Raw genomic sequence first — 16,596 nt, 5'->3', positions numbered from 1 at the left:
GAAGGGGAAAAAGGTACATCAGCAGCTCACAAACTGCCAGTCCTGAAAAACCTTTCCCATTCCTTCTCCGTGCCTCCACTACCAAACTGCAGATACTCTTGGAAGCATTCCTGAAAAACAGCATACAGGGAGTCCTGATCTCAGTTCTGCAACACAGGACTCCAACCCCAGCTCATGCCCGGTGCGTGCCAGCGGAGCAGTATAGTCTTGCCAAAAGTACTCCACTACCAAGCGTGCTCTCTCTGGAGATGGGCGTGCAGACTCAATGGCTAGAGGAAATTTCCTGTTAAGGTTCAAGCAGCAGCGTGAAAGCCAAGGCCTTCTCTCCAGCCTACAGAATACAGTCTGCCCAGCAAGGACGAGGCGGCAACAAGACCCATTACGGCTATAATCAGTACAACATACATTCACATGACACGAATTCTCCTCCCAGCTCTGTACTGGGTGACCATGGGAAAATCCACTTTGACTATCCACATCTCCATCTGCCCTTCTACACACCACCTTGACAAGTTATTTGCATATGTGCTTATTTATTGAGTGTTTAGACAGCACACTTGCGACAGATGGATGTTCCACGTGCTACCAACATAAATTTCCTTCTCGTCTCCAAGTCCATGCTTTCTTGTGCACAAGACTGCACACCAGACAGACAGGCAGACACCCCCTCCCCCCCCCCCCCAAAAAAAAGCCACGAGAAAGTCAACTGCATGAGAAATATTTCTCTTGGGCTTCCTCCCAGAGTGCTAATATTCAGTATATCTAGCTGTAAACTGACCACGTCTGCTGAAGCCTGTTATTTCTTCCTGCGGTGTGTTGTCAGGCCATACAATCTGTTAGTTTCAAATTGTGCATGTTTAATTGGCTCTCTAACTGCATGGTCCAAGTGCCACTTACCTTTCAATGTATCATTTTGCCGAGAAAATAAAATGTTATGATGTTTCATTTACTATAGTCATTTTCACAAGCTGGAGAATAAATTGGCAAAGTAATTTAAAGACCGTGTTCTGCTTCCATCGAATGGTACGAAAGCAGCCACAAGAGGCTTCCCGGTGCTGCCAATCTGGTTTTGCCGCCTTCATTTAACCTTGCGGCAGCAACAGAGGTTATTCCCATAGGGCACATGCCTTCAGTCACCGCCAGCCCAGCACCACCTGTGGTTTGGCCTGCGTAGTTACCCCGCTACATCAGAAGATCACACGAGGCAGTGATCCTGAAGCAGAGACGCTACCAGGTCTAGAGAAGCAATGATGCTCTGAGGATTCAGTCTGACTCTCTGGGTGTGACACTCTGTTCCTCTAGCATCAGGGGTGCTAGACAAATCAAACGTAGACCCTGCCCAGGTCCCAGAGAAGTTTGCAAGATCTTGTACGTCTGTCTGAGGCAATCTCACATAGACAGTGCTCAGAAACCTTCACGCCAACAACTGAAATACTGTAATCTTCCCTCTCCTCCTACCATCAGCTCAGGAACAACAAGCCAAATTCTTGCTTCCCTTTCTGCCAGCACTTGCTGGAACACAGAGACTGTCCAAACAGTATGGGAACATCCGAGCGGCAGCATTAGTTCCTTGCATATTGGGGTAGGGAGGTCCAAATGGGAATAGGATCTCTTGGCAGGACCTCATACCATCAGAGGTAAATAACGTTGCTTCATCAGTTCAGCTCTAGCAAGGGTCAGCATCCACAAAAGTACGCAGAGGAGCACAGGATTAGGGAAGTCGAAACCAGCTCTCAGAGAGCTGGAACATAAATGCTTCAGGCACTGAGCTACTCACAGATTCCGGTGTAACACACAGAAAATGGGCAGCTGCATTAGCACAACTCTGTACCCAAGGTTAATTACTTCTGACTCCATCAGGGCTAATTTACCTACACATAGAGTCAAGTTGATACAGAGGAACCGAGTTTCGGGAATAATTTTGGCACTTTTGCAATGCACTGCGCTGGGCAAACACATCTGGAACGGCTTTGCAAGTTTCAGGTAATTTGTGAACTACTAAAGCCAATCTTAGCCCTTTCCTCCTTAAAAGAAAGAATAAGGACCCAGATGCATGCAGCTTCCAGACCTCTCTGTGGGAAGATGTGGCCCAGTATCTGGCTGGCAGAGCTGCAAAGTTAAGCAGCTTATTGAGGACAGCTGCAGATACAACTTAAAAAAAAAAAAAAAAAAAAGTAACAGAAGTGTGACAAGGGCTGCAGTTTACATTCTGCCTAGGAGAACTGAGACCAGGCTCATCTACACATTAAAACTTTAAACAGACTGATCCTTCTAGGTATTCCCCATAGGTGCTTTTCCTGCACTCCCTAAATCCAGCTCCTGCTATTCCCATCCTCACCTGAATAAGACTGCTTCTGAACATCAAGTTCCCCAACCTGGAGACTGCTAATTGCTCTCTAGCTCATTTTTAGTGAATTTTATCTTGCTACAAAATAGGAGTCAAGTTTTCTTTTTAAGTGTCACAGGTCCTACTGGAGGACTCCCCCTGTGGGAAAACCTCCCATTTTAAGCCCCCAGAGCTGCTGTACAAAAGAAATAGCACAGCACTGATGAAATAAGTATTCTGCGTGCACATTCATTTCCAGGTTTGTACTTGGGGACTTCCAGAAACAGAGCACAGCCTTTATCAGCTCAGATGGCAGAGCAGTGTTTAGCTGGCAAAACCTATTAAAAGTGGACTAAATGACACATATGTAACATGCTGGCAAAGAACAGTGTGCCTATGTAACACTTAAGCAACATATATATCCTCCTCAGCAAATGAGTGGCTTTCACTTTCAGTGAATCAGCTGCAATGAGCAGAAAGGAAGAACAGGATCCCAGCCGCAAGTGCCATGTGAACGGTGTGCAATCCCTCGGAGCTCTCTGCACCCTCCGTCTTCCTCCTGCTCATCTCCGTAGGATACTTGTCTGAAATCTGTAACTCTGATAAAGAGTTCGCTGCCAGTCCTCATAACGCTGCTAATTAGAAAGGTGTGGGTGCCACATTAAAACTTAAAGGGCAGAAATTGAAGTTTGGAAGCTGCAGACAGCCCAGTATTATTATAAAATATTCATAGGACAAGAGGCAGTTTATTTCAGAGAAAAGCTAGCAGGCAAGCAAAGTTTTATTCTTCTGTTCATCAGTGCAGGAAGAGAACCCAGTCTCACTTGGTTTTCCCAGCCTGGTTCCTCCAACAGAACTACTGTTTTCCTCTACTTGGATATGATTTGCCAGGGAGTTGGGGGAAATGGGTAGAAAAGCACAGCAAAAATGCTGATCTACACAGTGGCTGTAATTTGATTCCCCTTCCTTCCCTCCTGTCTGTATAACTGCAATCCTTGCCTTCTCCTGGGGATGGCTAGGACAGACTTGTCAATGAAGTTCTAAAAATTCTCAAGTGACCTGTACCAGAACAAATAGTCAATTTTCTCCGATAATGGTCCCCCTGCGGAACACATCATGTAATTCAGATCTCAGTTACAGTTAATCATGGAAGAACATTCTGATAGAAAAGTACAAAACTGGAGGAAAAAGAAACAAATTCAAGGCTTCTAAATGAGAATGAACTGGACTCTCCACAAACAAAACCTTAACACACGTGTCACAAGCTGCAGGCTGAGCAGACCTTCAGGTACCTCAAAATAGTAGGGAAGTCCTGAGGAATGAGAGCATTGTCACACCTTTTTTTCCTTTTCTTTGTTTTCTGTAAGACACGTAACTTCTGGGCAACACATATAGCCCAGCAACCTTCTGACCTGGACAGATGTCCAGAAAAAGAGCAAGATTCAACAAACCATATGCCACTCCTGCTGAATGTCAGTCGTCCCAAAAGGTAACTAAAGAAAAGCATTTCAAGGGTAAAAAGAGCCCTGACCTGAAGACAAACACGCAGACCCGTGCTGCGGCAGCCTGATGCAATAACGGATTGTATTTGATGAAGCATTAGGACAGAAATGCATATCCTGGAATGGCCAGCCAGTTCCAAGCATTTGAATGGGGTAGAACAGCTAAACAACAGCCCAGAAATTAGGGGCCACAGTGCTGTGCTCTGCACACAGACACAAACGAGCAAGATAACTAGTAGCTTTGGTACTGAAATGTTTAATTCCAGAAGATGAAACAAGTAAAAGGTGGAAGATAAAGAAACCGCAGGAAAAGGAAACAACTTTCCCAAAGCTGCATAGCAGGGCAATCACAGACATAGGACCTTTACCCCTACACGTCCCAACCAGTGAAGCTCACGTACGGGTCAAAAGAATGATCAAACGGTTTGCTTTAACTTAAGACAGAAGCAATCACGTCTCCTCTTTCTTTGCATTAATTCTACAAATAAGGTCAATACATTTTTGTACAGAAATCCCTACTCAAAATGCTGCGCTGTCATCCATTCTCATTTTCATGCAAATATCCTGTAGCAATAAGCAAATGAGAAAGAAAGGTTCTGCACACCCATCCCCGGGGCATCCTGCTATACTAGGGAATTCACAGGATTAAGCAGTTGCATTTTAGAAGGCAGCACTGGCTCTACAAACAAATCTAGGGATTTACTCAGTCATTGGTCCTTCTGGAGTTCAGCCTGACAGGAAAATTTGCACAGATGCAAGCTATAGATCTATCCACTTTACACGTTACTGCGGGATAAACTGCAAATGTCAGGCTAATGTAATTCGACACCCTGGATCCCCTCTTTGATAGGAAAAGAACTGTACAAAATAAAGAACGCATACTTTGGGCTTAATACAATACAGAAAGCCAGCACCAAGTGGGCACAGATATGGAGGACTTAGTACTCCTGAGCTGGTTTAACGTTGCTCATGTGTATTACATTTCATGATATGAAAATAGAAACAGAAGAAAAATGTGCAATCACAGCAAAATCATTAGCTCAGTAATAATCTCAAAGCACAGTGTGCCATGCAATAACACCATATACGAGTCATTCTAGGATTTCTCTCAGTTGCTGATGGCATATGTAATGCTGGGGAATTCAGAGAAAAAGGTTCTATTCTCAGGTAAACTTAAGAGTTTGTAATTTCAGATTCAGAAATAGCTTCTAATTATAGTGGGTGAAGGAAGAGCTGTGAAATAGAAAAGGCTAAATATTCGGGCTTCTTTTGTAGGTGCTAAGAAGTTCCATTTGCATCTGAGGGCTGCCACTTCGCCGGGTCCGTTAGAAGGGACATGTTCAAACTGGGTGTCCTCCTTACTCTCCACACATTTAAAATCCGTCACGTGGGAAAAAGGAGCAAACTGCACTCTTCTATTTTGACTAGTGATTTTACACAGTAGAGACTGGAGACTGAAAGCATTTTTAACTCATTTTACATTACATGAAATCGAGAATCTTGATATTTCACATTGACATCAGCCTCCAAGCAAGCTCCTATTATCACAATAGCTAAATGCACAAAAAAATATCACTTCCTCTACAATCCCAGATCTGGTTTAGTGAATCATCAACTATGAAAACAGTAAGCATCTGGTAGAAGGAATAGCTTTTCTCCAGACAGCACTACTCCTAATCCCTTTGATTGGTAGCGTGGGGCTCAACATTACATACCACCCATTCATCATACCAATTTCATTCTTCTGTTTAAAAAAGAAAAGGCAAAATAAAACAGAATACACATTGCTTCGTGACCCTTTGTTTAATGTAACAGCAAGCATCACTGACAAGCCATCAGAGGAACAAGAACCATTTAAAGCAGCCTTGCCATTTTGAATGCATTCAGCATGAAGTGAACCCATCTTCTCTTCAGCTGAAAGGAGGGCTTCGTATGTGGTATTTTTTAGCCTCAGCAGCAGCTGAACAGGACAGACGGCAGCTCTGAGCAAGGCTATTTCAGAATTCATGAGAATGTCACCCAGGGAATCCATGCCAGGAACTCCGCTTCACTCCAGCTGGAAATGGGTAAAGGTTCTGTACTTCAAGTCTCCCGTGATGTCAAAATGGAGAGAGTAGAAATAGGTTTAATTCTAGCAACAAACCTAAACAGATCAATGTTTTAGAACCACAGAAAAAATAAACAAACAAAATACGGGAAACGTGTAGTTGTTCCACCCTGCTGTGGTTCGCAGAAACCAAGTGACTGTGAGCCCTGAACTGAGAGAATCTGCTGCCCTTTTGTTACCAAACTTCGCGGTCCCCACAGGATGCTCAGCTGCTTTGTAACCAAACACACTTCTCATCACCTCCCCTGCCAAATGGCCATGCCCTTTTCTTGCACGGTCTCCTCAGAAAAGTAGCTTTCGTTACCTCCAGGCATGACATGGCAGCAGAATGAAGGCTGGCAAGAGATTATCAACCAGGGCAAAACGCAACTTGCTGACCACTTTTTCCCCCTCACACACAACCAAGCTTGACCAATATACAGGAGAGGACTTATGCTCATAACAAGTATTATTGTAAGCACCCCTATGCACAGCATCCCGCAGACAGGCGTGGGCTTACTTTTCCAGTGTTATGACTCTAACCAACGCGAGCCAGCTTCCCAGTGGGAACCAGACAGTTGCATTTGATGAAGTCCTAGCCCTAGCCAGCGCCACGCTTGAGGACACAGCACATTACACCAGGTCAACATTATGGTTATGGAGCTACATGGCTTCCTCTCCAGACTTAGCTTGCATCCAGCATGGACAAGCAAACACACACTGCAAAAGCAGTCAACGTTTCCAGTCATTCTTTATTACACAGAAATATAAAAGCCTAGCAGATGCCCCAACACTGGGCACACCCCAAAAATGCTACTGTTTCTACAGTTGTTCACTGTCATAAAATCAGAGAGTAAATTAGGCTGGAAAGGACCTCCAGACGTCATCTAGTTCAACCCCCAAATCATGCTTCCCTCAGGCTTCAGTCATGAGCTGAAGTGATAAGCTCAAAGTCAAGCTCTAAGTCCAAACCATTTTCAAAGACAAAAATGAGAAGGAAGTCCTTTCTGAACATAAAGATCATCTGACAAAAAATAAAAACAGACCAACAATATTAATAGAAAGAGAGACTCCTAACTCATCATGAACATGAAACATGTCTCCTCTCAATGTGAAACACAAGCTGCATGTACCAGCTCTATCTTGCATATATTTGTAAAATTACATATATTTGAGTTTAATCTTTATGCTTCTACCTAATTCCAACAATCTCCTCAGCAAAACTGGTCCCCAAATAAAACACACCAAGAAACAGAAAGGGCTCCCAGAACATACGCCCCTTTTCTACTGGCTTAGAGGAAGGGAACGAACCCATCAGTGTGGCCACCTCGAGGCCCCAGGGCTTAAGGGGAGGATACCAATAAAGACATTAGTGAAACTGGGCTATGCTTCAAACATAGTTTACATGAAGTGTTTACAATCAAATCCTCCTATGGTTCTATCGCATTGGTTTTTTGCACACACTTACCTTCGCACTTATAAACAGCTCCTTTATGAAGCACAAACCCTATCAGTGCCGATCTTGAACTCATGTTAGTGTGCTTGCAGTGATCACTGCCACCCAACAACTGCATCCTGCAGTCGCAGTCCAGCTCGTGGTTCAAAATCTTTAGCCAAGCCCTAGTTTAAGTGTCTGTACAAACAAAAACAGTACAAGCAGGCAGATTTTGGCAAGAATTAATGCAATTCCGCATAAGCTCTGGCAGGTCACACGCTGACATTACTGCACACAAGCCCTGCCACCAACCGTATGGACGGCCATGGCAGACCCGACTGACCCAGCCATTCCTGGGAATGGAGAGACCTGCACTGTGAAACACCGTGCATGAAGTATTTGTGTTAGAGATATTTTTAGAAGAGATTTATTGTCCTGGCACTTACACAAAGACCCAAAGATGGAAAGCCATAAATTCAAATATCAGCTCAGGCGAATTCACTGAGCCAATTCAAGCTACTTTGTTTTCCAGTTTCAATAGACACCTCCCTCCTTAAATAGGAAGGCTATCCGCTATAGCTACATAATTTAGCAGCAGATTGGGTTGAGATTTCCACAGCTCAGCATGCCCACTGATGCTAAAGTCAAAGCAGAAGTTATATAACCAGTTTGCTAGGATACCCAGAGGATATGTTTTCCAAGGACTGTGAAAAACACCGATTTCCTCACAAACATCCCTGCTTTGTCCATTTTGAGACATGCAACTTTGCACTGATATGCATTTCATTTATGGTTTTTCTACTATCATGAGCAAATTTGCCTGTGCTTGAAAACAATTTGCTGACTCTGCTAAACTGGACTCCCGAAGATGTTTATCAATCAATACTCATCATTCTCATCACAGCCAGGGCTCCCAGCATTCACCCCTGAAGGCAGAAATGCAAGTAATTCTCCAGAATATAAAGTATATCCACCTAAGAGTTGATTCCACCTCATTTTAGATGATTAAAAAAACAGAACAATGACACAGGCAAAAGCTATTAGTTCTTCTACTACAGCAGTTTAAGAGCTTTCTTACAAGCTGCCTGTCTGCCTCCCTCCCACCTCCCATCACTCCCACTCCTCCCCGCAGCTACAGAACTTACCACTCGCCCCGGCCAACTTCTCAGACCAGTTCCCACCTTCTGCTGAGGTTGGAGCTTTGGTCAAGATGGTGAGGAAAAGCAAAGAGATACCAAACCCTTCATTTTTGCCTCCTTGCCTAGCTCAGCAATTTCCCCCTTCATCTTCCTGGCCCTGTCTCACACCAATTTTTCTCCAAGTCACTGTTTATAGCACCTGTGCTAAAGCTGGCTTTGAGCCGGTACCGTCAGGCCTGAACTTTCATGAGCAACTAGTCACCCAAAATGCAACGTTACAGCAATAACAGGACTGAGGTAATGTTCTAATCACATCAAGAGTAATAATCAAACTGCACCTAATTTTTTTTGAGACAAAAAAAACCCAAAACCAAACCACATGAGCAAAGATGGAGACAGACAGCTCAACTCCCTACAGTCTGTATGTTATGTTATCTGCACCCTTTAAACAGCAGCACAGCAGGAAATACCAAGCTTGTGACTGGCACACGTACAGCGACCGTGAATGCCTCTGCCATCATCAGAAATCCCCAGGAAGATGGAAGCCAAGATGATGAAAAGTAACCTTCAGAAGTGTACCAGAACATAGAAAGGAGCCCAGATTTCACCCAAGGCTGCACTAGTTTTGATAAAACATCCTCATTTTAAAATATCTGCTTAGCTGGAAAAGTACTCGCTTGCAAAAAGAAAGAATAATCAGAAACACACAAGTGAGGAAGTGGATAACAACCTGTTTAGGATACATTTATTCTCCCAAAAAGGGTATTCTTGTGAGCACCTTGGACAATAACAAGCTGCTAAAATTGGATAAGACTAACGCATCCCACTTATACTACAAAGCCATTCTGAAACTGTTTGGGTGCCACAGAGCATCTGTAAGAATATTAATAATTTAGCTTTGAAGAAAAAAAGTGAAAGCACAAACTGAAATGAAAGGAGGAGTTATTTGGTCTTACCAGGATTGTATTGAATGCATATGACAGGGCTCAGCAGAGGTTCAGTGATCCTAGATATTTGTCTGGAAGTGTGATTGTTACTGATTAAAAAAAAATACACACATTTCAAAGACACTCTGTTTCACAGTGAACTCCTGTCACTTTTGGGCTAAACATTGCTTATTTTCCCAGACTAATTGCTCTTCTAGAAAAGGAAATAAAGCTGAGCATTGGATCAGAAAAGTATAGTTTCTCTTGGTTATAAAAATATCATTGCAGCTGTTTTTTTCGAAATTATGAAGTTTTCTTTTGTCCAGTATTTCCCACTGCAACCAAATTTCATTTATTCAATCTGCAGAAATATTTCCCCTATTACATTAGTGAAAAATCCTTCTGGAACATTCATGTGGATGACAATGACTTTTCCATTTTCCAAAAAGACTTCAATAAGAAATGCCTGCTGTAAATTCATACTCTCTACCCTAGATAAGCTATGAGCCAGCTCAAGACCAACACATGGGAGAATTACAATTTTGGATTGGCAAGTGGTCCACCTGGAAACCGTGATCCCCAAGGAGAGAGGTTCATCTTGCAGTGATCTGAGAGAAGCCTGCTTTTTATCCCTTTTAATGAATGAGCAACACAGGAACCCTAACCAGGATGGAGGGTTAAAAAGGCGAGAGGTAAGCTGCAGCAGAGGGAGCAACAGGCTCAGCAGAACAAGTGAGAATCCAGCTGGAACCAAGGGGAGCTCGAGCAGTGAATAAAACACTATTTAGCCCATGCTGTTAAATTCACCTCGATTTCAGTTACAACTACCATTACCCAAAACTCTTCTGCAATGGGGACTAGGGACTAGTTCTGAGGCTCTCCCCCCTTGCATGCTTGCTCTCATACGTGCAGGTGCAATAGGAAGCGTTCAGCTTGTGTGCATCCATTTCCTGCACTATCCAAGGACACAGACGAGCAAGGAATCCCATCTGTCGCTCCAGGCCCTGGAATGCTGCCTGCATCATCCTAATCTAGGTGTCACAGCGTCCCAAGCTGTGCACCTCTACAAGTATTAAAGAAACATGCATCCAATCATCCGATCCCTTATTAATTCACACAAAATTTATCCACTTTCTTTGGTCTTTATAGAGGAGGGAGTGACCTAATCAGCCCGCTACACTGATGTGCCAAGGAGCTGTCACTCTGCCATTTCATTTACAATTTGTAGTAAAACCCACTCCAACGCCCACCGCCAGAATTGGCGAGGATAGCTGGTTGAAAAGCATGGGAGAAGTTCAAAGTTCACTGTATTTCTTGAAGCTTCTAATGAAAAACTAGCTTAGACAAAAACTCCAGGGAGGAGGAGGAGCTGCTAGATCAATGTAATTTTCAGTCAATTCATTTTTGGGGGGGGGGAGGGGGGGAAGGGAAGAGATTAACAGGAGTCTGCAATTTCTCCCCTTTTCCCAAACCAGGAACTTCGTATAAAAAAGAATCTGCCCTTTTTCTCAAAGAGTTGTGGAGAGGGGCTGTGGACCTTGGAACAAACTTCTCTCTGGACAAACTCTCCCCTCCAAAGGGGAGGCATTCATGGGTACAATCATTTCACTTTCTAAGCTGAATTTTAGACGCACAAGAAGAATACCTACCTGCCTGGCAGAGAAACTGATACCTTTCACCACCAAAAGAAGCTGGGACAAGGGATGAGACATTTTACAGGAGAATCCTTCTGGTATATATTTATTTGGTAGCATGTTTCTCTGAAGCAATTCACCCTGTTCATGTGAGTGGGAAGACCTGCCCTACCCAAGCAGGAATTTTTGCTGTTGAGGCCAACTGGAGTTAAATATATCCCTTCTGCCCTGCCTGCCAGGGCCCACATCAATTAAGCCTCGGGCTGTAAACTTGCTAATTTAGACTTCAAACAAGCTGCCAGCTTAACCTTTGCTGCCAAGTTTCTAGCATCCACGGCACAGCATCCCTGGAGACCACCATCTTCCAGCCATCCGGGCCCCTTGTTAGATCTACAGCAGTATCCGACACCAAGGACACACTGGACTCTCTCCCTGACACACTCTGCAAATTAGGGTCGTGGATCTCATTCTGAATAGCAGCTCTCTGTTTCAGTCAGCAGCAATGGGCTTCATGCAAGAATTGCTTGGCGAAGTCTTCTGGCCTAGGTATGGCAATAGGTGAGACTAGATTATCATAACGGTCCTTTTCTAATCTAAAAAATTCACCCTGCTGAATTCATGTTAAACACTTCATTTAGAGCAACAACAAAAACCTCAAGTCACACAACTACGAGAGTTGATCTGCAGACTGAAAACATAAGCACTAGAAGACAACCTGCTGGCAGGAATGCATTCTTCACGATGTCCATAATTCATCGTTAAACTAACACATGCAAATTCCAAGTAGAGCATCATCTCCTCCTGTGGCAACAACAGGCATCCTAAACACACCACTTATTTCTGACATCAAAATTCATGTGTTAATTGCCAGCCCCAACTACAGGGGCTTGGAACTTTTTATATTTTCCAGAGATTCCCTGCTCTGCTACAAACATTAAGCTGTAGCCATATACAGTCCAAAATAATAATAATAATAATTTCAAAAACATTCTGACAACTGTGAAAATAGTAAAGACGTATGAACCAGAGGAGCTCTAGACCATCAGTGCAAAGTGCAGGCCAAGGTGAGAGCTCCCCGCCACGGAAGCGCGGGCCCCGCGGGCCGCAGTTCTGCCCCCAGCGGACGGCGCTCACCACGGACGTCACGCGCAGAATGGGCCCCCTTGCGGCAAACGCAGCACGCAGGCAAGGCGCTGGCAGAAACAACCTCTATCGCCGGCCGGTAGCGGAGAGAAAATACTGCACTGCCTGGAGTGATGCTAGCAATCTCGGAGTCTCCTGGGTTACCAGCTTGGAAAATCACACAGAAGGTTAGGAACATATAATTTCTTCCTAAATTATGAAGAGGTGGAAAAAAAAAAGGCCATTTGCCTGTGAATTACGACCATCCAGGCACATTAAAAAATTGAGCAGTAAGTGCGATCTAATTGCCATATAGATCTATAGGCTGCCACATTTATGCCTACAGCAACTCCTCATTATCCAAAACTATTCAGCTGGCCTTCAAGATTAAAAAGACTACAGAAAAATATCATGACTGTTATGGGGGTGAATTACATTTTCTCAGAGACAAAACTGATTTTCTCAAGAAAGAAAAAAAGCTTACGTCTTATCTAGTTCAGTTGAAATTCCTAGGACATTTGGACAAATCTGCCTTACAGACAGGTCTCTGAGCAGCCCAGCCACTCTCACCTGAAAGCTGCTACGTGCTGACAGGCAGCATCTTGCACACCAAGCTGTCCTAATATGGACCCGTTATCTTGACTCGTTTCAGAAGGGGAGGGGAGCAGATCAATCTCCACGCCCGCTATGTTTTTTTTTTTTAAAGAATGCAGAAAATATTTTTAAGGCTTAAGGATAAGGTACCCTGCATGCTTCACAACAAGAGTTTTCACTCCTACACAGCCAGCTACAGCGCAGAGAAAGAAATCAACTGGATATCCGCAGCGGGGGAACACAGGGCTCCTTCAAAGCAAGCTTCCTTCGGTGAAATGCAGCACGGTGTTTTCCAACCCGTTTTCCGCGCACCGAGGACCAGCGCCCCTTCCTGCCCTGCCGCCCGGCGCAGCGCGGGGCCCGCGCCGAGACCCGCGCCCGCGGGGGGAGCCGCCGCCGGCCGCCGCGGCGCACCGCGCGCCCGACAGTGACACTGCAATTTACACGGAACCACAGGAAAAGCATCAGCCGGCGGAGCGGGGGGAGCGGAGCGGACGCGTCCTGCGCTGCCCCAGGCTGCTCGAGGCCGAGGAGCGCCGCCAGCGCGGACGCGAGCCTGCGGCGACGGGGCAGCGCCGGCGCCCCGCCGAGTCCCGGGAGGGCCCCGGCCGCCGCCCCCCGCCAGCTCGACCCCGAGAATCTGAGCGCCTGGGAACGAAGGCGCCGAGGGCAGCAGAAGCCGCCGCAGCCCGCGCCGCGGCCCCCCGCCCTCCGGCCCCGCGCTCACCTCTCCTGCAGCGGGCGCGGCTGGCCGCCGGCGAGCCTAGAGGGGCGGCGCGCCCGGCGCTGCTCCCTCGCCGTCCATGGCCGGGCTGGCCGGCGGCGTTGCGCCGCGGAGCCGTGCGCCCGCTCCAGCTCCGCCGCTCCCGCGACGGCGGGCGGGGCGGGGATAGCCGCGCCGCCGTCGCAGGGCCGCGCCGCGCCGCCGGGCTCGGGCCCCGCGCAGCGGCGGGGGCGGCTCCTCCGCGCGCGGCCCCGCCTAGGGCCGCCGCAGCCCCGACGCGGCGCCCGCGGAAGGGCGGCGAGGCCCCCACCCGCCCGGCTCCTGGCGGCGCCGCTGCAGCGGGCGCTCCCCGCGCATGCCGCGGACGGCGCAGCGCGGGGCAGCCCGCGGCGGCGGAGCGGCACCTCCCCCCTAGCGCAGCCGAGCAGGCGCGCTGCGGCGCGGGGGGGGCGGGGCGCGGCCCCGGCGTGGGCGGGGCGGGGCGCGGCCGCCGCCCGCTAATGAGGGTAATTGCGAGGCGTGACCCTGGGCTCCAGGTGGAAAAAAAAAAGGGGGGGGGAGGAGGGAGGGAAACGCTGCGGGGCGTCGAACGCCTTTACCGCTCACGTGCGGCGCTGAGAGGCGAGGGCTGGTGTCGTCGCTCGTCTCGTAGGGGCAGCCCTGGCACTAGGGCCGCGGCCAGGCACCAGGGGCCGCGGGGCGCGAAATGGCGGCTCGGGGGCAGCCTCTGGAGCCGGGGCCGCGGGGCGCGAAATGGCGGCCCCGCTGCCGGGGCTGCAGCCAGCCCGCGGGGCGCGAAATGGCGGCGCTAGCTAGGCCTCGCGGACCTCGCCTGGGCGCGGAGCCGCAGCGGCGGCAGGTGAGTTCGTGTCTCTGCCCCGTGCAGCTTTTTGCGGTTTTTCCCCTTTGCCACGCGGTTTCTGCAGGGCTCTGCACTGCCCCTGAGGCCCGGCCTGCAGCCTCCTCTTCACTGTCTCCAGGCTCTGGCCGGGTGTCCCTGGGCTTTCTTGACTGTGTCTTTCTTCCTATCCATCGCATTTGTTCAGTGCGCAAAATATCTTCCTGACTCATTGTTTTTGTGCCAACATAACTTAATTTTGGAATCCGTTTTTGCATCAGTTGAAGAGCACGAGGTGGTGCAGGGGCGTCACGGCCTGTCTCTGGTGTCTGGCCCGGCGGGTGGTCGTCCCTAGAGTAGAGCCCTGCTGCAACAGGCAGCTGCGCCGTCGCTCACCTGCAATGGGCTTCTGTGCTGAAAAACGGCCGCCAGTCCCCTCAGGCATGAAACCTAGGACTAGGTCGTGAAGTCTGTGGAAATAGGGAAAAACACCCAAAAACCCGTCCTCCTTAGGGTGGGAGGAGTCTTTAGTCAAAACAAGAAAAAACTCGCCAAGTCCTTCCCTGGCCCCGTGTGTGTTTTTGAGCATAATGCATGGGAATGTTGTGGTTTGGATTTTGTTTTTAAGACGGTGTCTTGTCAGTTGATACAGGCGGTGACTTCCAACAAAGCGGGCTGGTGTGCTAAATAACTTCATTACAGGCATCTGAACAACAGTGGAATGACTTTCAACCTGGACCGTGAAAGGTTAGGGAAATGGGAAATGTTGCTGTATCACAACTACCCTGTGACTCATGACTTGATAATATCAGCTACAAAAAATATCTGGAGACATGATTCATGCTTTTGGGGAGGCTAGAATAGGGCAGGCTGTAATATTTACAGCTAGTAGCATCTTCCCTTTCATGATGAGAAATAGCTGTGTGCTTGCACGTCTTGAAAGCGGGCGTTTTCCACATAGAAATGCTAATGGCTCTAATCTGTTGTATATGCATGATGTTTAATAACTGTACAGGGAATACGGCTCCAGTCTGAGATGAGAAGGCCCCAGACATGCGTGGAAGAAAATTGGGTCTGAGGCTTCTTCCATTTAGAGTTTGAGAATATTTATGGTATCTGATTAAACTGTGACTGCAAGTCATTTTCTGGTTTCCATAGTCAATATTCTAGAATGTAAAGCACAAAGGGGCTCTCAGGAACTTTCAGATTTGAGTGTTATGCTGCAGAGTACATGTTCAGAATTTCATGGCTCTTTAGGTTATGGATGTGTTGTGGACTTTAAGCATTAGGCAGAGTTGTTATGCCATATTCAAATCCCTCACCCTCCCCTAGAATTACTGTGTTTGCTCCTCCTGCAAGGACCTTCCCCTGCTGATCTCTATTCAGTGTTTTGTACTGGATTGTAAGCCCTCTTGTGGGTTGGGGGGGGGGTTGTTTTGGTTTTTTTCCCTGTTTGTCTTGTCCTCTTATGCATTTACCTAGCATACTGCCATTCTGTCCCCTTTGGAAGGGATTCTGGTACCAATATCCGAATGCTTTCTGAGTTTTTGGGAAGGGTTTTGGCAAGGGGAAGGTAAGAGTACAGCAGCTGAGTCAGTAAGGTGAAGGATTCAGGCTCACTTTTTTTTTCCCCTCTCTTGTTAAACTCCTCCCTATCAGATAAGAGATCTCTAGGGTGCCAAGCTTCTGCAGGCTCTGTGTTTTATTTTGTTTTGTTTTGAACAATGAATTACAGTGCTCTGTTTTTCTCTCTCCTATGGAGACTTGTTTGATATCTCTGAAATTTGTATGCTGTGAACACTAATTGTTCTGCTTGCAACTTTCCTGGAGTTCAATATTCTGAACCGTACTGCTGTTGACATCTTGCTCATTTAAGGGTTGTGTGTGTTTGCGATGTGTGTGCTGGATGAGTGCCTGTGTGAGAAGTTGACACGAATCCCCCCGTTTGGAACTGGGGTTAAGGCACTGGAACCCAGCAGGGCATTGCTGACATCAGGGACTTCTGCTTTGGAGCAGTTTTGCAGAAGATGCCCAAGATGCAGAGTTCCTGTAGTGGCAAATGCAGCGTGCTTAAAAGCCTTGATCTTTTCTCTCAAGGATCTTGCAAAACCTAGATTTGACTTTTCCTGTAGATTGCCAACAATTACATGGTAATACCTGTTTTGAGAATGTCACTTGACCTGGGGTAGGGGGAGAAGGACAGAGTTTGGAAACCTGTACTTTCACCTTATTTTTAAGAAGGTGTGGCACTGCAGGTCAGAAAATTACCT

General features: G+C 47.1%; 1 protein-coding gene across 3 annotated transcripts in view; it reads right to left on the bottom strand.

Annotated features, from left to right (window-relative positions):
• The window catches only part of LOC106492585 (leucine-rich repeat and fibronectin type III domain-containing protein 1-like protein), a 66,942-nt gene extending 53,315 nt beyond the window's left edge, over nucleotides 1–13,627 (bottom strand). For all 3 annotated transcript variants that reach the window (XR_010886711.1, XM_067314381.1, XM_067314382.1), the window contains exon 1: nucleotides 13,492–13,627. The gene's annotated coding sequence lies outside the window, so the exon portion shown is untranslated. The remainder of the gene's footprint in view (nucleotides 1–13,491) is intronic.
• Nucleotides 13,628–16,596: the final 2,969 nt, after the last annotated feature.

Source organism: Apteryx mantelli, chromosome 35, assembly GCF_036417845.1.
Source record: "Apteryx mantelli isolate bAptMan1 chromosome 35, bAptMan1.hap1, whole genome shotgun sequence".
NCBI classification, from domain to species: domain Eukaryota; kingdom Metazoa; phylum Chordata; class Aves; order Apterygiformes; family Apterygidae; genus Apteryx; species Apteryx mantelli.
Note: the sequence above shows the minus strand (reverse complement) of the source record. Positions and strands in the feature narration are given on the sequence as shown.